Source organism: Octopus sinensis, linkage group LG13 (genome assembly GCF_006345805.1).
Source record: "Octopus sinensis linkage group LG13, ASM634580v1, whole genome shotgun sequence".
NCBI classification, from domain to species: domain Eukaryota; kingdom Metazoa; phylum Mollusca; class Cephalopoda; order Octopoda; family Octopodidae; genus Octopus; species Octopus sinensis.
The window spans coordinates 13288874-13316859 of NC_043009.1; the positions used below are offsets into that span (position 1 = coordinate 13288874).

General features: G+C 34.7%; 1 long non-coding RNA gene across 1 annotated transcript; it reads right to left on the reverse strand.

Annotated features, from left to right (window-relative positions):
* Positions 1–4677: 4677 nt before the first annotated feature.
* On the reverse strand, positions 4678–25515 carry LOC118765705. Its single transcript, XR_005001570.1, has 4 exons — positions 25503–25515; positions 9964–9971; positions 8724–8728; positions 4678–4862 (listed from the first exon to the last, which is right to left on the reverse strand). It is a non-coding gene; the product is annotated as an uncharacterized LOC118765705 (long non-coding RNA).
* Between the last annotated feature and the right edge of the window lie 2471 nt (positions 25516–27986).

Consider the following 27986-nt stretch of genomic DNA (forward strand, 5'->3'; position numbering starts at 1 on the left):
ATTTCCTGACAGCTATGACTGGATTCTCCTGCGTGTGTGGCGTGGTGTAGTGTTCTGTTGCCAGATATAGTGTCTTCCAGCAGCCACTCCCTGGACACTCCTCCAGACACTTGATGCTGGCCTCAGTGTTGAGTCTGAAGCCGTGTAGAAAGATGAATGAAGGCATAACATCGCCATCACTAGTGATCACTCTAAACACCATGATGTTGACTGGATGTCTGATTTTTATCACGATCGATACATATTCGTATTGGCAGAGTGAATTATCTCATGTTTTTTTCAGAGGCGGTGCCTGCTGAACCTACTATTATGTGTAGTCGACAAAATAATAATAATAAAAAAAACAGACAATGCGCATGCACGAAATCAAAATTATAAAATGGTGACAATTTACCCATCGCACGCTGTATATATGAAATATATTTGTGGTGAGCATCTATATGTATTCATATATGCGTGTGTCTGATAAGGAAAAAGGAATAAGAAGATATATAAAAAAATACAACAATATTATATTTCAACTTCTTCCTAGTGTTGCCAGTCTTGAAATTACAAACTGTTTATGAAAACTGTAATCCTGAATAGTATAGGTGTTTGAGCATATCCTATGCCGAGAATAAAACTGTGATATCTATTTTGCATAGATGTCTGCACTTATAACTATTGAGAGATATCATTATGTGATATATTCATTATATCTCAATGGATTTGGCTTTGGTTTCCTGCTTTTGCTTGATAGGACTGGGTCATTCAAAGTTAGTGGTCTCAGCGGCATTATCTTACATAGAGCCGACAATGTCTACCACTGTTCTCCATCGCTGACGGTCCCGATCTAGGTCACTGGTGGACATAATATATTTTGCTTCTCAAGCAACGAATTATGCTATTAGGAATACACCAGCGAATTTGTTTTATATCGATACATCTCTCAAGTTCCAATGCCAATCAAAGAGTGACGACATTCTAATGTTGGACCCACTTTCAAACATCGCCAACGTTTATGAAAGATCAAAGATTGGGAAAAGGCTCGGGGCAGAATATTCAAACTACTATCCTTCATATTTGAAGTTGTGATTAGAAGCAATTTTGGACGAAGCTGCTGTTATCTGATTTTATACAAAATCAGGTAGTGTTTTTCTTTTCATGGCAATGTCGAACAGGTTATTAGATAAACATACAAGAAATTACATGAGAACTTCTGCATGCACGCATGAAAGATCGGTTGTTTTCGAAACCGAATACTCGATATCTATCTATCTATCTATCTATCTATCTATCTATCTATCTATCTATCTATCTATCTATCTATCTATCTATCTATCTATCTATCTGTCTGTCTGTCTTTCTGTCTGTCTATCTGTCTGTCTGTCTTTCTGCCTGCCTGCCTGCCTGTCTCAATGTCCACCACCCCTCTGACAGTCCGTCCGTTTATACATAAATGTATGCATATATGTATGTATATATATATGTGTGTGTGTGTGTATGGGGGAGAGAGAGGACAGACAAGGTATTCAATAATATGCATAACCCAGCACTATAAAGAAGTTAATGCAAGGATGTATATTGCACACATTATTTTAGCTGAGTTGGCGTAAACTGCAATAATTTGGTTCATATTTTACGAATTGAAAGCAAAAGCATCATTAAATGAAACATTGTTTTCATCTATGTACTTGATACGTTATTTAAGATGACGAAAATAAATATGTTGTGCAAGGAATACGATGGTATATTTGATCTTATCTGTTTTCATAAATGACAATAGAAAGGATAAATTTCCGATGTAGATCGTTGTATAATATACTAATGGGTTTTTACATTTGGATAATTTCAAAATCTTCTTTTACAAATAGTTTTATTCGTGACAAGAAAATATTTATATGCTGAATGTTTGCCTTCGTTGTGGTTTCCATGTAAGAATATATTTTTACTTTCAGAGCCCAAGAATACACCCTTCGTTTCTCTATTTATAATATTTGGCATATTGTTATAAATATAGTTATTCTTTTCTTTTTCGTTGGTGACAGTTTAATTTTCATTGTTAATTTTCCTGGACATTACGCATTTTGTTAAATTTTGTAAAAACATTTCCAGCTTTTTAAATGAAATTTCATGCTCTGAAATGAATTCATGCATTTATTCGCATTTAAGGCGTTATAATAAAAAGGACTGGATTGTCAGTTCTAATTTAAAGTTATACAAAAGTATCCAGTAAATTTCCAAGATGAAGTGAATTATATGAGCGAGAGATAATATCTATGGAGGCTTTTACTAATGACGTTTGCAATTTCTATCATGGGTGTGCGCGTACAAAACAAGTTAATACTAGTTTTTCTATTTTCAGGTGTCTGTGGCTGAATGATATTTATACATACAAACACATCACTGTAAGTTACTTTATATATACAAACACATCACGAAGTTACTTTATTCTGGAAGTTATTTCAGATAGTATACTTGACAACAGTGTAATATTATTTTTCACCGAATGATTCATTTTGATATGTAAACATACATGTATATATGTATTTATGTATGTGTATATGTAAATAAGAATGTATGTATATGTGCGTGCATGTATGTGTATGTATATATATGTATATATATATATATATATATATATATATATATATATATATTATATATATATATATATAGATATATATATATATATATGTGAAATTTAGGGAAAAACAACGAAAAAGACGAAGGCAGATGCATAAATAACAAGCAGATGTAGTAGTTTGGTGAGAAGGTGAGAAAGTGTTTTACGTTTCGAGCCTACGCTCTTCAACAGAAAGGAACACGAGGAAATAAACAGAGAGACAATAAAAACTGTTGAAGTTAGAGGTCAAGATACATACATACATGTATATATATATATATATATATATATATATATATATATATATATTATATATATATAATTGTATGTGTATATATATATATATATACTTGTATGTGTATTCTCCAAAATGATATATATATATATATATATATAACGGGAAAGTGTATGAAAATAAACAAAAGAAGGCAGGTGGAATACAAACAAACAAATGTATATATGTATATAATAAACTAGTTGAGCTATAACTTTAATTTAGCTTCTACGAACAATGAATAATAATTTTTGACGTCTTACCAGAAAATTACCAAACTGTATTCAAACAATTATATGTATATGGAAATATATATACGTGTGTGTTTCAGTATGTGCGTGTGTGCGTGTTTGTGTGTGAGTATGCATTTATGCTTGTATCGTAGAGAGTGAGTGAAAGGGAAATGTCAGAGTTTGTTTTTTATGTATGTTTATATGTGTATAAATAGAGATATACATATATGTATGTGTATGTGTGTGTGTATATATGAGGATAATTTTATAACTTCGTTAGACCGAAGGGCAAAAATAAATATAAGACTCCATCTGGATGTGCTCAGCTGATACCCAGGCGAAAGGAGAAATAAATTAAAAAGTATAATGAATAAACATTCCAGTCAGTCAACACAACTTTATATCATACCTAAATTATCAAAAATCGAATATAAGTATTATATTAAAATAATAGGGCATCCAATAGTGCAAAATATATACACAATATATACGCCGGAGTGGCTGTGTGGTAAGTAGCTTGCTAACCACCCACATGGTTCCGTGTTCAGTCCCACTGCGTGGCACCTTGGGCAAGTGTCTTCTGCTATAGCCCCGGGCCGACCAATGCCTTGTGAGTAGATTTGGTAGACGGAAACTGAAAGAAGCCTGTCGTATATATGTATATATATATATGTATGTGTGTGTGTTTGTGTGTCCGTGTTTGTCCCCCTAGCATTGCTTGACAACCGATGCTGGTGTGTTTATGTCCCCGTCACTTAGCGCTTCGGCCAAAGAGACCGATAGAATAAGTACTGGGCTTACAAAGAATAAGTCCCGGGGTCGATTATAGGCGGTGCTCCAGCATGGCCGCAGTAAAATGACTGAAACAAGTAAAAGAGTAAAGAGTAATAAAATGTGATAAAACTTAAAAGGTTTATACGAGTGAAGTCGAATGAAGAGAAATATATGGAATAAATTCATGCATAATAAAGGTAACTAAAATTTAATGGAGCTAAAATAATATAAATATAAATAAAAATACAAGAGTATAAATATAAAAAATAAAGTGTAAGGAAACCACAACAGAGTCCATTGAAGCCCATCTCTTCGATCGTTTCAAAGGATGCTGCTTCACATCGTTAATGTACAATCCATTAAGTAATTCCAATGGCAACATCATCAGGAGAAAACGGTACACTTTTGGTTATTACATTGCTCAGTTGCAGACACGTTAAAATAGACAAGTTAAAATAAGAATTGAGCGGATTCAAGCGAGGATTAGTCCACTGTCCATTTCAAAGATAAGGAATTTGCAATAGCTTCTACTCCATTTCAATTCGAGATTACAGCTCATGCAATCCTCTGAAAGAATCTCATTTTAATTTTACCCTTATTTTTAGTTTTGTATCTCCTCAAGGAGTTTGGGAAAAACCTATGGCTGCAAAAAGGGACCACACCAAAAGATTTATTAAGGAGTGTTGGTCCAAAACATTTAAGAATCAAGTTCGATTCCTTTAAACATAATCTGTTTAAATTAGAATTAATGTGGGAGGCCTCGGACAAGACTGAACATTCACTCGTATAGCTCATATTCCTCTTCTTCAAATCATGAATATAGGATACCAATGTGATAGAATTGGAATATTTGGCATTTGAAAGTGAGTTCATGTGGGCCCTGTATCTCCTTTTAAAATCAATAGTGATCCTAATATATTCCCTAACCAAATTATTCTCCCCTCTAACAATACATTTCTAGAGTAAGTTTTTTTTTCTTTAGCCAACCCCTTTAAGGGTAAGTAAATTTTGGATTGGATTCTGGAATTACAACTAAATTTCGGTGTCTTAATTTAGTAGGTTCCAAATTTTCTCCAACAGGAACATTCCCAAGCGCTGAATCGTCAATGCCTGAAGGCAGTGAAGAGTGCAATAATTCATCATTGATCCCTGGAATATTAACTATATTATTGGCCCGCATATCAGCAACAGGTGCCAAATTACGCCTTCCATTTATTTTATTGGGTTGGCAATTAAGTTCCCGCGGTTATTTTAAATTTTGGAATTTGTTGCGTTTTTAAATTTTGGAATCTATTTTTTTCGAGAATTCTATTTTTGAATCACAGCACAAATTTCGCGAGCAGCTTTTACAGCCTTAGAACCTTGATTAAAAGCAAAAAAGAAGGAGGTGTCGAAAATGCCTCGTTTTTCTTAACTTGACATTTCATTTTATTGATCTGAAAATAAACAAAAATTAACTAAAATTAACTAGATAAATAAAATAGATTCCAAAATGATTCCAAAATAGAATTCTTGAAAAAAATAGATTCCAAAAGAGGGTGTCATAGCTGAAAGAACCGCTCGTGATTGGTATGTCAAGTACAAAAAATAGAAATTTTGACCTCAAAGACGCACCTCGTTCTGGCCGTACAGTTGAGTTCGAAGAAGAGCAATTAAACCAACTTTTGCCCGAACATTCTCATCAAAAGACAAGGGAAGTGGCAGAGAAAATGGAATGCTCTCACACTAATATGGAGAAGCATCTTCACTTGATGGGAAAGGTTCAGAAGTATGTAGCATGGGTTCCGCATGCTTTAAGTGACAACAACTAAAATCAACGAGGCACAATTTCCGCTGGTTTGCTTCCTCGTCACCACTCAACTCATGGACACAAGCCACGGTTTCTCTACCGAATCGTTAGTGGCGACGGAAAGTGGTGTCTGTACATCAATGTGAAACAGTGTAAGGAATGACTTAGCCCCGGTAAACAAGCGACACCGCTCGTGAAACAAGATCTTCATCCGCGTAAAACGATGTTGTGCGTATGGCGGGACTGGGAAGGGATTATTCATTACGAATTGCTTGAACGGAACCAAACGGTCAACGCATAACTCTATGTTCAACAGATGGAACGACTCAACACGCTTAATCAAGAGAAAAGACCTAATCGGCAGCATAGAGTTCTTCTGCTTCACAAAAACGCCCGACCTCATATCGCCAATATGACCAAAGAAGCCATTCAAACGCATGGTTGGGGAGTGCTGCTACACCCACCGTACTCTTCAGATTTGGCACGAACGGATTTTTACCTCTTTCGATCTCTTTCAAATGCTATGCGCGGAATTTCGTTCAATATTGATGCAGAATTGAGAGCTTAGTTGGATAAATTTTTCGAGTCGAAATCGTGTGATTTCTACCAACAAGGTATTGAAAATCTTGTTGAACGTTGGGAAGAAGTTGTAAAAAAAAGGCCGAATATATTATTGATTATTTAGTGGTTATTTTGCTTATGAAACCTTTTAAAAAATTTAAATTTAAAAAAAAAACGGCGGGAGTTTAGTTGCCAACCCAATACTTCTATTCGAAGAAGCAAGTTTGGTGTTACTAAATATGGAAACTTAATTCAAGATCAATTGCAAATAGAGTAATACTTGTGGCCTCTCGGGAAAATTTTCTCTAAAATTTTGAAAAACAAACTTGACAAATTTCTGACTTTAAGCGAGAAAGGTGTGTGTGTGTGTGGGGGGGGGGCATAACAAAGGGCGTCCCGTACTCTAGGCCTTTTAGATTGACCGGACTGTTTACATTCATACACGTCAGCTTTATGGTTAATATCATTATTATTAATAAATCCATTAGGCCGCTCATATCCACTCCTAATGAACCGCTTATACTATTTTACTCTTTTACTTGTTTCAGTCATTTGACTGCGGCCATGCTGGAGCACCGCCTTTAATCGAGCAACTCGACCCCGAGACGTATTCTTCGTAAGCCCAGTACTTATTCTATCGGTCTCTTTTGCCGAAACATTAACTGACGGGGACATAAACACACCAGCATCGGTTGTCAAGCAATGCTGGGGGGACAAACACAGACACACATACATATACACACATACAGACCCACATATACATATATACGACGGGCTTCTTTCAGTTTCCGTCTACCAAATCCCCTCACAAGGCTTTGGTCGGCCCGAGGCTATAGTAGAAGACACTTGCCCAAGGTGCCACGCAGTGGGACTGAACCCGGAACCATGTGATTGGTAAACAAGCTACTTACCACACAGCCACTCCTGCTTATATCGATTATTAGCTATTAACTCGTACAAAAACACACACACACGCATATATATCCAATTATATATATAATAAATATAAAATAACGTTACTAATAGCTAGTATTTGATATTTATCCTATCCAGTTATAACATATAAAACATAGAATGTAAGTATACATTCTAAAATACAAAAAGGAAAAATGTAATATTTTAAATAGTAAGTACAATTTTAAATAAAAGTTACCTTAAAGCAAATAGTATAAAAATAAATGTAATATTAAAAGCAATAGAGTACATAATAATGTAAGGGATATCGCATAAATATATGATACTATAAATAAAGTGAAAAGGAAATGATAATTGAGTGATTGTAAATTGAAGGGGAAAGATATTCAAGAAAGAAAATGATTGACGTTCATGCCTTATAAGTGATACAATAAAAAATAAAGACTATAACTATAAAAATATAGCTTATAATACAAAAAGCAAAGTGAAATCATAAATAGAAGACACATAAAATATATTCAAACAATATAAAAATATAATGTGATGTATATAATATAAAATTGAGTGCAAGTAAGTGAAAATAATATATTTAATATTTGATACCATTGATAGGGAGAAACGTAAGATAATTGAAAAGATAAAATAGAAGGAAAGTGATAATCGATTGTCTGGGATGTAGCCTTGTTTAAAAGTGATGCATAAATAAAAATAATTAAGGAGACTGAGTATGAAATTAAAAAAACGGTAGTATTATTGAAAGGATAGAGTAAAAATTATAATGTTGAGGGTATATATGAATTCGCAAATCCATAAAGAATGTAGAACTAAAGTAAAGCTATAAAGAAAAGTATAAATAAGGAGATAGCACAAGAATCCTAATCCGAAGAAAATAAAACCTATGGTTCGAAACGTGATCATGAATCAAAGACAATCTGAGAAGTAAATTTAGTTAATATGTGTTGTAAAGAAAAGTTCTAATGATATGTGGTCACCTCAAAATACCCTTCGTGGAATGTATTTATCAGGATGGCTTTGAAGTTCATAATAGGGAGCGCATCGCTACAGTAGAGCACACAATATCCTCCGCCGCCTGTGTCAGGCGCAGCACATCTAATAATAGACCAAGAGCTTGAGTAGTTCTTGCCGTTCTGTTTAAGCCCCCACATTAGCTTCGATAATGAAGTGAAATTAGCCTTGCTTTCATTCCTAAAATTATATAAATGCTTTCGTAATCAGATCTTATATTTATTTGAAGTCGCAGCAATGTAATTATATATTTTGCCAGATATAAGGAAACAACATTTGTAAACAACATTATGTAGGGAATACTCGGCCGGTCTTCTGTAAGTAAACATAATTTTATCCTTCCCTCAGGACCTATGCAATTGTCAATATGAGGAGATGGATTATCATACTTAACACGAATATCTTAGCTAGTTATTTCATTATTCCGTACATTCTCATCGCAGCTGAAATTACTGGTATCGCATCTCCGTTGCTGTTAGTAACCTACTGATTGGGGATTCCAACCATTGGGGAGGCGACACACAGAACTAGGTTGACTTAAGCAACTTTTTCTTTTCACAAGCTATGTTATAAGTACCTTCCCGGTTCGATATCTATTTCTCCTTTCGCCTCGGTGTCACTTTCAGCTGTAGAGCTATTTTTATTTTTGTTCTTCAGTTTAACGAAATTGCTTTTCGCTTTAACGAAGTTATAAAATTATCCTCTTATACTCACTGGATATTTGGAGCACTACATACAGACTGCAAAATGCTTCTATGTCTATCAACTAAAAATATTGCCATACATTCGAGGAAACTATACATAGAGTCGCTTCTGCATAGAACTTCCAAATTTATTAACAAACTGAGATGGCGTGGTTCCTTTGTGGATCTAAAACGTAACAAAAGAGAATTGGACAGTAAAAACAAATCTGATTTTCATAAAGGCTTAGGAATCCTCCTTTCCATCTGAGTCTCTCTTATTTTGAAACAGATATAATGAATACGATTAAAAATTTAAGGTTCTCTAAATAAACCAACTCCTTTCAGAAAACATTATCAGAGAGGATTTCTTCAATCAGATCTCCGCCGGACCTACACTTGGTCTCTTATAAAACCGGAAACATTTACTCTGAACCTCTGAAACCGTACTTTGGTTTGGTATCAAAAGAACTGTATTCCGGTTATAAGCATGTACAAGAAAAACTACCCTGGGTGAAATCAATGACGATCATTACCACACTATCTCGCAGCTGGGCCTGTTGGATAAGACCCAACCCTAACCTCCAGAGACGCCTCACTGTCTATTGCCAAACTTTATGTAGAATCCATCCGTTAGGTTGATCTGCCCAACGAAGTCAGACTTTGGTAGGATAAGTAAATGCATTATTGATCCCATTATTCCATTTTTGAGGAATAAAATTCAACTTCCATTAAGGAATTCTAATGGTGATATCATCCTTTGTTTCAACTCCCTCGTGGATAAGCAGAAGTTACGATTTGTCCAATTTGACATCTCAAACTATTATAACTCGATTTTCCCAATTCTATTGAATAAGGATCCCCTTTCTGCCGGTAAATTTATCGAAATCCATGGCTCAGATATTGAAATTGTACTTGTAAAACGTGTAAGCTGTCGTATACTACATCCTTTGTCTTAGTTTATATGATTCTTAGAATCTAAATAATGCTCTCGTTTTAAATATTGAGTCATACTAGCGCATATACAACTATCTATACATATAGATGCATACATACTGTCATACAAACAGATTCACTGATGAAGAGTGTTTAGTTATTCTGCAAACTAAATTAACTGAATTTCTGAATAAGAGATGCTGTATTTAAAAAGTAACTACATTCTAAATGCAAAGCTAAAGCGAATCCCTTGGTTCTATCTATAAATTGCAAATTTAATATATTTGATGGGATTCTAATGTTTTCATCAACTTAATTTCACTCACATAGTGTGGAGGGACTCGTGGTCACTCTATTTCAGGAGATATCCGGAACATACACGCAGGTAAACACACACGCATATACACACACATACATATATTGAAATGAGTAAATATGTGTATGCGCGCGCGCGTTACTACGATTGTTAATATAGGAAAAAAGGGCAATTTTGAGAGGAGTGTTTGAGTAAATATTATCGACCTCAAAACATGGCAGATACTTTATTTGGTTGCATGATTCGAAGTGTATGCTGCCGACAAAATATAAAAGTCATTATGAATAAAATTAAAATAGATATTACAATTAGTATAACATTATACTGAGTCATTGCAAAGAATATTTAGCAACGATATCTATCTAAAATATTTATATAGATATAATAGATAGAAGAATAGATAGATAGATAGATAAATAGAAAGAATGATGGACAGGCATATATATATATATATATATATATATATATATATATATATATATATATATATTTATATATATGTGTGTGTGTGTGTGTATGTATGTATATATAACAGTGTACATGCAACACATACATTCATATAGGTTTGTATTTGTGCATGTATATGAGTATGAATTTGTCTTTGCACATGTGACTGACCATTTAAAAAAAATCCTCGAGCTCACCTATAATTAAATACATACGCATACATTCATGCATATGCACGTACGTTTCCATATTTACAGTCGAGAATTTTCAGCAACTGGTCTGACTCACATCCGTCTAAATTTATACAGAACAATGTACACATAAACTTTTATTTCTAAAAGCGACAAAATCAGAAGTCACTACATCTAACATCAACGACTCCAATAACGCCTACTTAGTAATATAGATCACAACGCGTCCTCCCACTCTTTCACATACTTTGTACGCATACATATATGTATATATATATGTATGTATATATATGTATATATATGTATATATGCATACACTAACATACATGCATATACGTAGGAACATACATATATACGCATATTACACTACACTTACACTGGTGCACTCCTCATTTATACTGTAAATATTATCGTCCATTCATTATACTTTGGCATTACTATTTCTAGTTATACAAACTTTGCTCCCTCGCTCACACTCTTCTTTCCCGTGATATATTAACAACGGAACGTAACGTTAGCGTACAAACTTTTATCTTGCATATATTCTTGGATAATCCTCTATGACTGTAAGTTCAAAGTGCAATTGAAATGTAATTTATCATCTATGATCCTTGGAAGATTTGTCATCGTTAAATCAGGAAGCACTATTCCGAGAAGTGATGCCTTTAACTGAAAAGTGTTATAAACAATAAATGAGCAAGGGGTCCCCAAGAATTGCAGAAAGCGATGTCAAGGTAACGAAAAGGAAACAAAACTTACACACCAGTTACTGAATCTATAGACAAGATATAATGATATCTTAGAATCATATTTACAAAAGTAATCCGACTTTGTGAGTTTGTATTTATAGAAACAAATAAAATCATACTTTAGACGAGTCCTAATTGCGCTTTTAAATTTATCCTTTTTACTGATCAAATATATAGCGCTTTAAAAAAAACATTTATTTTGTTATTTTTAGACGGAGACAATTGCTATTTTATAAGGAAACTTAATATACATTTTAATATTTTAAAATGGTTCATTTGATATATTAGATAAGCGGTCGACATCAGATATTGTTCGTCAGCGCTCCGTGTCCGGCTATTCCACTTTATCCAATATAGAAAGTAAGTATTGATCACTTCAAGTCACAATAATGTATTTATCGCATGTGAACTGTACATTACCCACACTATACGTAAAACAGGATTTCCATTTTTGGTCAGATAATATTGTTGATATGGTTGAAATTGTTGTCAAAACAAGAATTTCTCATTTTACAATATCAAGGATTGTGTAATATGGAACATCAACTAGTATTTTCCAAATCCTTATATAACTACGCAATAAATCAATAACTTTACCATACCATTGACCTATCCTAAAGTAATAATTACATGAGTATGAAAGATTTATTTTTAATATTTAACAACAACATTACAAGTATATTTATTAATAATAATTATGATATAGAAATTCAGCGCAACCTATTATATATATAATACAGAAAGCTTATTCAATAAGTTTAGAATGCGTAGACTTGATTTGATATATACGTACATACTCGAAATAATATAATCATAAATAATAATTAAACCTATTGTTTAATTGATATTTACACATAATTGTATATACTTCGTAGCAATCTAAGAACCATTTAATGTATATATCCAGAGATATATATTTCCAGCGTTGATTGTCGATCCGATAGTATCGAATTTTTACAACTAAACCAAATGTATGAGATGAGAACTTTGAAATATTCTGGAAGATGGAGTAAGATTCATCTTCTAAGATGCAAACTAGCGGATAAAGAAAGCAACAACACATAACAGAGGCATGATGAGTAGTCATTTAATGGGGCAGTACTGGGAGATGTCCTGCTGTAAGAAGTGAGGTTGGGAGATCAAATAAGGTATGATAGAAGTGTAATAAAAATGTTAAAAAAACGTAATAGCACGTTCGAAGAGACGAGTAGGGACATGTGAATATGCACCCTCTGCTGACCAATATTCATAAAAAATATCAGAGGATCATCAAGTATCACAAAACCATTAAAAGTGTATTTTTGTTTACATGAATATGTCTTAGACAACTCACTATTATACACACTATCATAATTATATCCATCAACTATTATCTAGAAATGAGCATTCGGTATTCCATTGCGTTTTAAATTTTAGCAGTTGCCTTGATAAAGTAACGTATTTGAGACGCTCGTTAATCAGTAATTGACATATCGGATAAGAGTGTACACACGATGTCAAGTTTGCGTTGCACACATTTGAGAAAGAGGGAAAACGGTGCTAAAAATGGATGAGAGCAAATAGGGATGACTCAAAATGTTATAAAGGAATTTGTGAATACTGGTAACTTGAAGTGGAAATAGGATTGGTGAAAGCCCCGAACGGTCAGGGAAAGGAGACTATCTATCTATATATCTATCTATCTATCTATCTATCTATCTATCTATCTATCTATCTATCTGTCTGTCGGTCTCTCTCTCTCTCTATCTATCTATCTATCTATCTATCTATCTATCTATCTATCTATCTTTCTATCTATCTATCTATCTATCTATCTATCTATCTATCTATCTATCTTCTATCTATCTATCTATCTATCTATCTATCTATCTATCTTTCTATCTATCTATCTATCTATCTATCTATCTATCTATCTATCTATATGTCTGTCTGTCTGTATGTCCGTCTGCCTGTATGGCTGTCTGTCTGTATGTCTGCCTGTCTGTCCGTCTGTCTCTCTGTCTCTCTGTCTCTCTGTCTCTCTATCTATCAAAATTTATATGTTCAAAGCAGTGCTCCAGCATTACCACAATCAAATGACTGACACAAGTAATAGAATAAAAGAATATATATGTACGTAAGCATATATAGATACCACGCACACACACACACGCGCGACAGAAGTAAATGGACAGCCTTATAATCGTTAAAAGTTATTTAAATCTGAAATTATACATTCAAATTGCTTATTCATTACTATAATGTGAATATCTAATATTTAATAGACATAGGCGCAGGAGTAGCTATGTGGTAAGTAGCTTGCTAACCAACCACATGGTTCCGGGTTCAGTTCCACTGCGTGGCATCTTGGGCAAGTGTCTTCTGCTATAGCCCCGGGCCGACCAATGCCTTGTGAGTGGATTTGGCAGACGGAAACTGAAAGAAGCCTGTCGTATATATGTATATATATATATATATATGTGTGTGTGTGTGTTTGTGTGTCTGTGTTTGTCCCCTTAGCATTGCTTGACAACCGATGCTGGTGTGTTTACGTCCCCGTAACTTAGCGGTTCGACAAAAGAGACCAATAGAATGAGTACTGGGCTTACAAAGAATAAGTCCCGGGGTCGATTTGCTCGACTAAAAGGCGGTGCTCCAGCATGGACGCAGTCAAATGACTGAAACAAGTAAAGAGTATGCCCGTTACATTTTTCAATGCAAGGACACTATTGGGCAAGCTACTGATCAGAGGACGAATATTCTCTGGCAGTAATCTCAAAATATCTGGGATTGCGGGATGGCGTCATTTGAAGGCTAAAACAATGAGAAGCGCATTGTGACCAGCGATGTATAGCAAGATCTGAGAGCCTGATCGGTCACGGTGATCACAGTGATATATATATATATATATTTATATATATATACATGCATATAGATAGATAGAAAGATAGATAGATATAGTAAATATTATTTGCCAAACCAATGTGGCCACCCTACGCAGGACAATGTTACTACACTTTAGCCCCAGGAAAACATCTTTTCCAGCATTATATGGACATATGGTCAGTGTCCGTATACTGTGAACAAGGATATCGATTGCTCCCTTTCTAGCCTTAGCGATACCTTTTGGCCAATGGTTTCTGATTTATTTTTATTCCTCGGTACAGGCCAACAACCGGCTAGAGATGGCACCTACTCGACCTTGCTCACAGTATATACTTTTAAAGCGACACATAGCTGCTGATCTCGTAAAGACAAAAAAACAGTTTTAAATTTCTGAGCGAGAAATAAGTAGTAACAGTACCGTACACTAAATTTTATTTGCCAATACAATGTGGTAGTCCTACGCAGGAAGATGTTACTACTCTTTGGCCCCAGGAAAACATCTTTTCAAACAGTATACGTACACATGGTCTAAGTCCGTATACTGTGAGCAAGGGAATCTACTGCTCCGTTTCTAGCCTTACCGATACCTGTAGGCCAATGGTTTCTGGGTTATTCTTGTGTCTAGCCGGCGTTTGTCCTGCACCGAGATAGGTAAATTACCCAGAAAACATTGGTCTACAACATGTATTACTAAAGCTAGAAGCGGAGCAGTAGATTTCCTTGCTCAAGTATACAGACACAGACCATTGTCTTGCGTAGAACTGTCATATTGTGTTGGCAAATAGACTTCGCTGTATGGTGTTGTTATTAGATATTTCTCACTGAGCGATTTAAAACTATGTGTGTATGTGTATGTGTGTGTGCTTGTGTGTGTATGTTTAATGTTGAAAAGTGACACACGAGTTGATATATACAAGAAAAATAGACAAGGGATAGAATGCTAAAATAATTGTATTATAAAATACATTTTGTAACGGTTAGTACCGGCGTCTGTCTGATATTAATTGAGAAGATAATCAATTAATTTGAAGAAAAAATCAAATGAAATGTTCCTTCTCAATTAATATCCGCCTTTCTTTTACTCTTAGTTGAAAAAGTCGAAATGGCAGAAACTGATACTAACCGTTACAAAATGTATTTCATGATAAAAGTATTTTAGCAGTTCCTACCTTGTCTTATTTATAATTTTAAAAGCGAAATGTCATTAAGAAACATATACACTAATCTTTTGAAAAGAAGAGGACGGTAATTTACAGATGTTTATAGTTTGATATACCTAATCGGCACAATATCTATCTGTAACAAAACGACATATGCAGAAAATATATATTAGTCACAGAGGCAGTATTAATACCGGGAGTTAATATTTATTCTCGATTAAACTTGAATGTTCTGTGGTAGTTGCATGAGAGAAATTCTCATATTCGCTTCAGGTGCGAAATGCCGTCTTGTTTATATCGGTAGGGAGCAGAAAAATCCTCAAAACCTCTAGCGCCTAAGACCATCAGATGACGTGATTTCGACTTTCCTTGGTCTCGTCACGGATGAACTCTCGACCGCTTGAAATAGCAGTGATTATTCTTTTCACCAAGACAGGTGCTGGTGTCGCGATTAGCCAGTGAACTTGTTTTAAAATATGTATTAGCGATAAACGCAGTATTAGTATCGAGGGGTAATATGTATTTAAACGTGGATGCTCTGAATTTAAACGTGGGTGGTCACGACAGCCGAAGTTTCGTGGATTAACTCCCCGCTTGCGATACAAACCAGAATTGCATTTTGCAGCAAAAGCCAATATGAGAGGTACTCCCATGGTAGCAATGGATTTAGCAAGTTAATTCCACGAGCAAGCAGCTCCGTTGATCCAATCAGCTGGAACCGTCGTTGTCGATGCCGTGCCGGTAGATCTTGCGAATAAATCATATATTCTTTGTTAGCTTAACATAATTATTAAAATAGAAGTTTCTTTGTTCACTACAGACACAAGGATTGTTTACCTCACCTTAAACGAGAGTACCTATACTTATAATTTCTTCAGTCAAATGTGCGATGTTAAAATATACAAAATATACAAAATCACGTATTTGTGTGTGCTTTGAATGTGTGTGTGTCTTCTAATCTAGACATATTCTTAAACACCTCAGTAATGTACCTATGTATATTTTGCGGGGATTACACGTGTTCTTAATTTTTGCTTTTGCTCACATAAGTTGAGGCGACTTTCCAAAATATGTTTTAAACTTTTCGAATAAAAGTAATTCATATTTCACAACATATTATTTCATTAGTATTTAGAAATGTATGCTTTGGGTTAATTTCCATTTAATTTGAATAAGTTTCACTCTTCTGTATGAGATTGTTCAAAAATAAATTAATATTATTTGTATCTTATTCTGTACCATAGTTCTCGCATTCATTAGAACTTCTGGCTAGATATGTAATACAAAGCATTATTTTTCTCCCTTGACTAGGAGCACTGGTTGTTTTTTATTAATTTTGTATCGATACACAAAGAACAGAATTCTGTATACAATGAACACAGCTAATTTAACAAGTTACGTATTTTAGCAAAACCAAAGAAAATTGATAATTAAATTAACATTTCAATAAATGTTGACCTCAGTTGATGAATTAATATTTTGTCAATTTGCTATTCAGAAATTCAAAAACATTTGCCTATGGAAGAAATTTATATTTAGAAATTCAAAAGAATGGCAGCATTTCATTATGGATCTTCAAGCCTACGTTTAAAATCCCATTCCGTCCAGTCTTGACTGTGATTCTTCAGTGTTTGAGAAAAGACTTAGTCAAATACTGGTTTGATTTAATAGCTAAACGCCTTGTGATATTTAGTTATTTAGTTTATTTTCTGGACAGAAATCTTGCGATGCCCGTCTAGATTTCATCCTGTAGATTTAATAACAACAAATATCAGTCAATTACTGTACCATTACCCTAAGACCTCAGAGCTTGTGACTAATTAAGAAGTATGTAAATATATATAGAAAGACAAATTAAGGAGAGGGATGTATAGTATTCTTTTGGTATACTGCTCACTTATCCTCCCAGATTCCTATTCTGATATGGGAAAAGATTTCCTAGTGAAACCAATCGAACGTTTGAATACTCATCCTTATGTTAGATAACGATATCTAGTGGTATTTCGTGGATAGAACAGTGGGAGTCTCGAAGAAATAACTGAAAATATTACACAAATATGATGTTACGCTAATATTATATTCTGTTAAGGCAGCAAGCTTAAACAGCATTTCGCCCGTCTTTACGTTCTGGGTTCAAATTCTGTCAAACTCGTATTCCCTTTCATCTTTCGGGGTTGATAAAAGAAGTAACAGTTGAACACCGCGGTCGATGTACGCGATTTAACCCCCCCCCCACACACACACACCGAAATGACTGACCTTGTGTAAAAATTTTAAACTACTGTTAAATTCTTTTGAGAAAAAAACAAACAGAAGGATGATTTGCAGTCAAATTTTAATGGTCTTAGAATAGTACCTGTAAATATTTTGTTTGTAAACATAGGCGCAGGAGTGGCTGTGTGGTAAGTAGCTGGCTAACCAACCACATGGTTCCGGGTTCAGTCCCACTGCGTGGCATCTTGGGTAAGTGTCTTCTGCTATAGCCCCGGGCTGACCAATGCCTTGTGAGTGGATTTGGTAGACGGATACTGAAAGAAGCCTGTCGTATATATGTGTATATATATATGTGTGTGTGTCTGTGTTTGTCCCCCTAGCATTGCTTGACAACCGATCGTGGTGTGTTTACGTCTCCGTCACTTAGCGGTTCGGCAAAAGAGACCGATAAGAATAAGTACTGGGCTTACAAAGAATAAGTTCCGGGGTCGATTTGCTCGACTAAAGGCGGTGCTCCAGCATGGCCGCAGTCAAATGACTGAAACATGTAAAAGAGTAAAAGAGAGTAAAAGAGTATACAGTTTGTAAAGCCAGAAATGTAGTCTATAGTATAAGATGTATAGAGGGACGATGCAGTAACAAGACAACGACATACGTAGGGGAAACGTCAAGAAGCATAGGAGAGCGGGTAAATGTACATTGGAGAGAACTCAAGGAAGGTACAAGTTCATCGATTCTGTACCAACACGCTGAACAGGAACACGGGGGATCAATCAACAACATAGAAATTAAAATATTGTCCAGACATAGAACAGATGCAACAATCAGACAAATTACAGAAGCTACACACATAATAGGAAATAAACCTAGCCTGAATAGGAAACTAGAATGGAACACTAGCACACACCACAACATATCACGGTAGAGGATCCCAATAAACTGGTTACAATATAAACAAAACCGAAAACATAATAAATAAAATACACAGATAAATAAACAAACAGAAATAAATAACTATATAAGTTTTGTTTTTTAATTTAAAATATTTTTATTTATTTATTATTATTATTATTACTAGTATTGTTGTTATACATACAAGCATATGTAATGATAATAATAAGTGGATGTAAACACATGAACAAAATAAGAATAAACATAAACAACAACAAAAACAAATTACATGAACGTATATAAACAGAAGATACAAATATTACAAGCATCCCCACCACACATACGCACTAAATAAACATAGACGCGCATGCGCAAATGAAGACATACAATAGAAATACAAGATGGCTGACGGTTAGTAAGGAGAGACACAAATAAGAAAGAAGAAAACAAAGGACCACTGATGAGGTCACAGGAGTGTGACGAAAGAACTCTGGCCGAAATAAGATTAAGATTAATGTAAAAAATAAATAACACTGAAGCAAAATAACACCAAATATATAGTGCGTGTGTTTTTATTGGCTAAACTGGCAAAATGACCATTCCAAAGTATAACAATATCTGTTTCAACACACGACTTCACATAAAAAATCTTGCACAACAAATTTATAAACGTACTATATATATATATATATATCCAGAATTGAGTCACCCCAGAGGACTCTCACTAAACAAATTGAAGGCATGGCTGCTCTCGACTATTGGGATCGCCTTAAAGCCTTGAAACTTTACTCCCTCCAGCATCGCCGTGAGCGGTACATCATTTGTACGATGTGGAAAATATACCGCCAACTTTGCCCAAACGACCTAAACATTAGCTTCAAGGTTCATCCGAGACTTGGACCACGGGCTATACGTCCCCTGCCAAATTCAAGATCACAACATACATGTACACTGCAACATAATTTCTTTTCCTCAACAGGCCCTGCCCTATTTAACATTGTCCCGAGGGAGATCAAAGAGGAAAAGGATCCCATCAACTTCAAACAGAGTCTGGATAGATTCCTTCAAAGAATACCAGATAAGCCACCCATAATTGGATACAACTCACCCAACAAGAACTCACTACTTGAACAAAACTTGGCTTAAACAGGATTCGAATAATCCTATCAGGTGGTGCTATTAAGTTAGACATGGCCTGGACCAATCTCTGGTCGAAACATAACTTTCATCTAAGTTTATATATATATATATATATATATATATATATATATATATATTATATATATAATATATATATATATATATTATATATATATATATAATATATATATGTATATATATATATATAATATATATATATATGTATATATATATGTATATATATATATATATATATATATATATATGTATATATATGTATTTATATACATACATATATCTATATTTATCTATCTATCTATATATCTATATGGCCTAGTGGTTAGGGAGTTGCACTCACGATCGTGGTTTCAGTTCCTGGATCAGGTAGTGTATTGTTGGTTAATATGAAATTATATTTTTTTAATGGATAGGGTTGGTATTGCTTTGGCTTCACAAAATAAAGAATTCATCTAATTTGGTTCCACATACAATTTTTTGTTGTTGTGCGTATAAGTATTCTTTTCAATTATATCATTTATCTAGAATAACATATAAATTTTGATATATTTCAATCAGCATGATTTTATATACATTTCTGAGATATTTAAACATAGAAATTTTAATACAATTGCTCTCTACGACAACGTATTTTTCCAGATACATCACTAATTACATCATCCTTTGGGTATTAAACATTGGAATTCGGGGGTCAGCATCTTTGTATGGTTACAAAGGTGTAGCTTTGTGATTAAGTAGCTAGGTTTGCAACTGCGTCGTTTACGGTTCTGTTTCACACTGAAGCGTCTTCAAAACAAAATATCTGATGACATGGTCTCGAAATGACCACGGCCTGGCGAGTGATATTTGGTTAGCGGAAACTTTATGAAAGCTAGTCGGATAATCCATACTTGTTTTGGGGTGAAATATTGAATTGTCCATCGCTTTTAAGGCCATTATTTGACCGTCAAATACATTTAGCAATGTCTACTCTGCTGAGGCACTCGGTTAGTGTTCCACTCTGCAGATAAGCTCTTTCTCATGGCTATTAGTATACGGGGCCTTGAAAAACAATATGAGAGCGACCACTTGTACTGTGAATAATCCATGAACCAATTTGCAACCTTCATTCCAGGATATTGCCGTGCTGTCCAATACTAGTTTCTTATGACATTTCTAATTATCAATATATTATACTGTTTTGAGGCGACGAGCTGTCAGAATCGTTAGCAAACCGGGTAAGATATTTACCGGTGTTTCATCCGTCTTCAAGTTCTGAGATAAAATTCTGCGGAAATGGTTTTTGCATTTTATCACTAGGTGTCGATAAAATAAGTACCATTTGAACACTGGGTCGAGGTAATCAACCTATCCCCTCTCTCACAATTGCTGTCATTATGCCAGGTCATATTATTACATATGGGTATTTGGTTCCTTGTAGTTTGAAAGTATTAGACCTATCATTACTTCTACAAGTTATATTACATTTATTGTTTCCATCTTATTGTTGCTAGTGTTCTGGTTGACATCAGCGATGGTTATCATACTAATTTTGCTGCTGCTACAATTGTTCCTTGTCGTAGTATAATATTTTGGTCAAAATCAAAGAACGAATGGAGACCGAATATAGACGATCTATATCTTTGTTAGCAAAAAGGCAGCGAGCAGGCAGAACTGTTTGTGCTTGAAGGCATTTCTTCTGGCATGACGTCTAAGTTCAATTTCCGCCAATGTCGACCTTACCTTTCATCCCTTCGGATAAAATAAGTACCAGTTGAGCACTGGAATCGAGAAACCCCCACCTACCATGTTTCAGACCTTATGTCTAAAGCAGAGAGAATATTCTGTGGTGTCTGGGGAGAGAATATTATTGTTAGCAATAATGTATTAGACTAGAGCTATTTGTATAAAATGATATTAAAACAAGCGTGTTTCTAATATTTCTACTAATTCTCCTAAAAGGAAAGCGTATTCAGCGTTAAATACATCAAGTTTCAGAGTGCACCTCCTCTCCAAAGAAGAAAATAAATAAATTAACACTAACATGCAGACAGTCATAGCAAGAAATATAAATGACACACTATTCCAAACTTCTACTGCGGGTGTATAAAACAGCCGAGAAGAGTAAGTCATCAGTAGAATCCAAATACGCATAAAATTTTCAAGTCCTATTGATTCTCGGGAATGTGTGGCAGAGAGAATGAAGAGCTATTTATTTCTCTTTAGGTTTTCTTGCATGAGTTACACATTTTATTAAGACTATCAAACTATCAATGCGAAGAATGTTAAGATAACTATCGATCACGCATCAAATACAAAAATATCTAAAGACCTGAGAGAATCAATGTCGAAAGTAATGTTCCAATAATTTTTTTTGTTTTAATTTATATATTTTTTAATAATGTCTGGCAAAGTATTACTGCTGATCTGTTGGACTCGCAGTTAGACATGATTCTGTGGTATATTCTGCACAACTGAAAGGTTAACTTGCATAAACATTTCCTATGACTTTTGTTTGTATTTTGAATAAATAAATTTCATTATATTAATATAGTTTTTAAAGTTTATTTTTGAATCATGATCATACTCATGATAATTAGCGCCATCAAGGTAATCCATATTCTAATGTAGAATGTTCTCCGTATCATCATCATCATCATCATCATCATCATCATCATCATCATTATCGCCATTGTCGATGTCGTCAGCGTCATCACTATTGCCTTCTTCTGCTATTTTTTAGTTTTCCTTTTCTTCTTCTTCACAACAACAGCAGCTACAGTTACAATAACAATATGGTTTCAAATTTCGGAATAAGCCCAGCAATATCGGGGAAGGGGTACGCTGATTGCATCGACTCCAGTGCTCAATTCGGATTTATTTTATCGACACGGGAAGGAAGAGAGGTATAGTCGGCCTGGGTGGAATTTGAACGCAGAACGTAAGGCCGGACGAAATACCTATTTCTTCACTACCCACAAGGGGCTAGACACAGAAAGGACAAACAAGGACAGACAAACGGACTAAGTCGATTACATCGACCCCAGTGCGTAACTGGTGCTTATTTAATCGCTCCCGAAAGGATGAAAGTCAAAGTCAACCTCGACGGAACTTGAACTCAGAACGTAACAGCAGACGAAATACCACTAAATATTTCGCCCGGCGTGCTAACGTTTCTGCCAGCTCACCAGTAGTAATATCATCATCATCATCAGCAGCAACAGTAGTAGTAGTAGTATAGTAGTAGTAGTAGTAGTAGTAGTAGTAGTAGTAGTAGTAGTAGTAGTCTAAATAAACATTAACATATAGCGTACCTAAGTCACGAAGTCAGTATTAAAACCATGAACGTCAATCTACTTTCCTCAAAATATCATGGCTGAAAGAATGAGAGGACACTACAGCAGAATGTAGTTTCCTTCCTGTTTGTATAGACTTCTGCCGGATGTATTGATGTCGGTTAAATTAATATTTTGGATGGAAATTTAAGAGTATATTTAATAATAACACCGAATGTTTGAATACCCAAAGTCATTGAGAAGTGGCGGCAAAAATAAAATTTGTGCAGTGCTGAATGAAAACTAATAATAAAACAGCTGGGCCTGACTTGATTCTAAACGCGTTACTCTTTTACTCTTTTACTTGTTTCAGTCATTTGACTGCGGCCATGCTGGAGCACCGCCTTTAGTCGAGCAAGTCGACCCCAGGACTTATTCTTTGTAAACTTAGCACTTATTCTATCGGTGTCTTTTGCCGAACTGCTAAGTTACAGGGACGTAAATACAACACCATCTGTTGTCAAGCGATGTTCGGTGGACAAACACACACACACACACACAAACACACATACATATATACGATGGGCTTCTTTCAGTTTCCGTCTACCAAATCCACTCACAAGGCTTTGGTCGGCCCGAGGCTATAGTAGAGGGCACTTGCCCAAGGTGCCACGCAGTGGGACTGAACCCAGAACCATGTGGTTGGTAAGCAAGCTACCTACCACACAGCCACTCCTGCGCCGTTAAACTCTGAAAATGTAGAAAGGAAAGAAACCTTATACTGAGATCACAGTCGACAACATTTTTAACATACACTAAACAATATACATAACAGAAAACAATGACAATTTTGTACCTGCATAGTGGCAGATGAAACTGGCTGTTCTGCATCTTGCATCTGATGTCACAGTGCAGCATATTTTACTGTCAAGTTACTTTACACCGCCTTCCAATAACATCTCCCAATTATTTCCCTTTGTATGTATATAACTCGCAAACTGCACTCTTTACGCCTATTAATCAATCAATCGATATCTGCGTGCGTCTTTGTGTATGTGTGCGCGTGTGTTCGTCTGTGCGTGTCTCAGAGTGTGTTTGTGTGAGTGTCTGGTAATATGTATGTGTGTGCGTATGTGTGCGTGCGTACACGTGTGTGTTTTGAATAATAATATTTCGAATGAGACACAAAAAAACAATTAACCAATATTTCGTACTTCACATAAATCATTGTATATCCAAAATCCAATCGAGTGTTAAATATTATGTGCACACCATTTTTTTTTGGTATTATGTACATTTGAATATTTTACCGAATGTCATATCTAAGAGTAAAATGCAAAAAGAGTGTCAATTTAAATTCTTTATTATAACACCAAAAAATATATATCTATATTTCTTTACTACCCACAAGGGGCTAAACGCAGAGAGGACAAACAAGGACAGACAAACGGATTAAGTCGATTACATCGACTCCAGTGCGTAACAGGTACTTAATTGATCGACCCCGAAAGGATGAAAGGCAAAGTCGACCTCGGCGGGATTTGAACTCAGAACGTAACGGCAGATGAAATACCGTTAGCATTTCGCCCGACGTGCTAACGTTTCTGCCAGCTCGCCGCCTCTCCAAAAATATATATTTCTTTATTGCCCACAAGGAGCTAAACGCAGAGGGGACAAACAAGGACAGACAAACGGATTAAGTCGATCACATCGACACCAGTGCGTAACAGGTACTTAAATTATCGACCCCGAAAGGATGAAAGACAAAGTCAACCTCGGCGGAATTTGAAATCACAACGTAATGGCAGACGAAATACGGCTACGCATTTCGCCCGGCGTGCTAACGTTTCTGCTAGCTCGCCGCCTCTCCCAAAATATAACCTTTACACGTATTTCAGTAGTGAACGAATGCTAACACGTTGTGTGGTATTCGTTCCGTGGAAGTGTGCATAAAATTGAAACACCTACTTTTATATATATATACATACATATATATATGTATATACATATATGTATGTATGCATGTATATATGTATGTATACATATGTACATATATGTATATATATGCACTCATATATATATATATATAATATATATATATATACACACACATTCATACATATCTATTTATCTATCTATCTACACATATATATATATATATATATATATATATATATATATATATATATATATATTATATATATATATGTACATATATATATATATATATATATATATATATTATATATATATATATATATTAATAAAAGAAATAAAACATATGCATATATATAAACATATATGTACGTACCTACCTCTACATGTACATATACACGCATATATGAGTACAGGACACCAAAGGGACGTTGAACACATAGAGAATCGAAAACATAGACACAAACCAAAGGAACAGGACATTTTTTTAAAAACAACAAAAAATGGAGTACAGGACAGTTAACACAACGAAAAAACCCCTTCTTCAGTCGCTAAGGTTCCATCTACTCTACGTTTCGAAGGATAAAAGCGAGACGTATCTTCGACAAGAAACTTTCCTTCCTGCGAAAAGCAAATCAATTAAATTTCTGAGATCTTTTCGCAGAGGGGTAAAAAATGGTAAAAAGATGGTAAAAAACGAGACAGTAACGACAGTACAAAAATATAAACAGTAAAAAAATATATATAACAGTAAAAGACAGGACAGGGAGAACAAGATAAGAAGAGCTGTTGACGCCGAACGAAAAAAGTATTGCAAACGCTAATTTTTTTATTTAAAAAAAATTTTTTTAAATATATATATATATATATATATATATATATATATACATATACATACATATGAATATATATATACATACATGAGCATGTCTAGATATGCAACTATATGCATCAGAATAGATGGCAAATTAATTTATTTTGCACATTGATACAGAAACTCGAGTCTAAGGGTAGCTCCAAAAATATTTTTATTTTCATTCCCTTTGAAATTGCTCTTATTTGTGGTTTGGGCTTTAACTGCCCTTTCTAGCATGGAAGGTGTTCTCTTAAAGTTAATCTCTTTCGTGTGTGAATCCGTAAATTGTTGGTATACTATTCTATATATACATATACTTTTTGTTCTCTCTCATATATATATGTAAATATACACACACACACTCTTATATATATATATATATATGTGTGTGTGTATATATATATACATATATATATATATATATATATATATATATATATATATATATATATATATATATATATATATGTATGTATGTATATATGCATGCATCGTACACATCGTAGCTTTTATATTTTTATATCTCTTATTATAAAAGGCAGATTTTATCTGCCTCCCTTTGGGAGTTATACAAATCTACAATATAGGATTTCTTCAATTACAATTTACCTAGCATTTTTAAGAGTACAATGCATCGCGTCATGCCAGGTCCAGTTTTTTAAATTTAAACTCCAATTAAGCAAAATTTACAGAAAACTCACATTCTGGTGTGTGTGTCAAATGCTTTTCTTAGTCTGGTTTACAGCACACGCAAACGCACACACACACTGTGTAACGAATAAAGTGAAACTAGATGTAATATTTGTTTCTGTCTATCACGCTGATAGATACATGAGTAAAATGTATGGGAAGCTAACAAATAAGAGTGAGTGAAAATGTTCTTAGAAGAGAGTAAATTTGAAGCTTGAGAACAATCAGATACATTTGCAACACATCTGTTGAAAATATTATTGTTCACACACATACATATACATATATACATACAGACAGACAGACAGATAGACACACACACACACACACACACACACACATATGATCCAGCATGGCCACAACCTCAAGGCTGAAACATATAAAAGAATAACAGAATATAAATGTGTGCATGTGTGTGAGAGAAAGTGTGTGTGTGTATATGTATGTATGTATGTATATATATATAATAATGCGGTTTTTTTCAACAGCTTGAACTAAAAGTCAGAGGGGAATGGGATAAACTACTTATATTAACTTGCTATAAAAGCAGGTAGTAATTTTATCTTGTCCTTATTCATAGTGCAAGTTTTGAAGAGTGCATTTCGATTTTAACAGCTATTTTTTTCAAAGCTATGTTGGAAGTAACAAAGGAGCATATTTGGCATATTTTGCTTTATGAGTTCAATAAAGACAACAACGCAACGGAAAGTACAAGAAATATTAATGCAGTATATGGGGATTGGACAATAAGCGTAAGGCAGTGTCAATGGTGGTTCCAGAAATTCCGAGCCATAAACTACAGCCTAGAAGACGAGCCTCATCCTGAAAGATCTGTAGAACTCGACAAGGACATCCTGAAAACCCTGGTGGAACAAAATCTCATCGTAACTGTTGAGGAACTAGCAGAGAAGCTTGAATTTGGTCATTCAACCATTCATTGAGACCTGTGTGCTATCGGAAAAGTCAGCAAATTGGGTCAATGGGTTCCTCACGAACTTTCCGAGTCTAATTGCATGCAGAGAGTGAATGTATGCTTTTCTTTGCTGTCACATCTCACCACTACTGCGCTATGTATATCTATATATATAAAACTGTAGTTGTGTGAGTGTCTGTCCCCTTCGATTTAGATTCCTAACTACTCCCACATTTTGCGGTGCAGTTTAACCAAATTCGGGTAGCTTATAGTCGTGATTCATATCGAGCCCGTCTGAGTATTAGCGCGCGTCTACGATGAGTCTACGATTTTAAAAATAATTTAACATCATTTTTTATTCCATTTTAATGCATAATTTTTCGTGTGTCGATGGCGGCGGAGTTGGCGTCCACGCTCACACCTGCACCTGTGGGGAAGGGAGTGTAAGGAAATCAACGTCGTAATGCGTTGTCAAGGAGACCAGCGTTCTTTTAGAACAACGACTTCATGGCTTGAAGACACCAAAACAGAAATGGCTAAGAAAGCGTCTACAT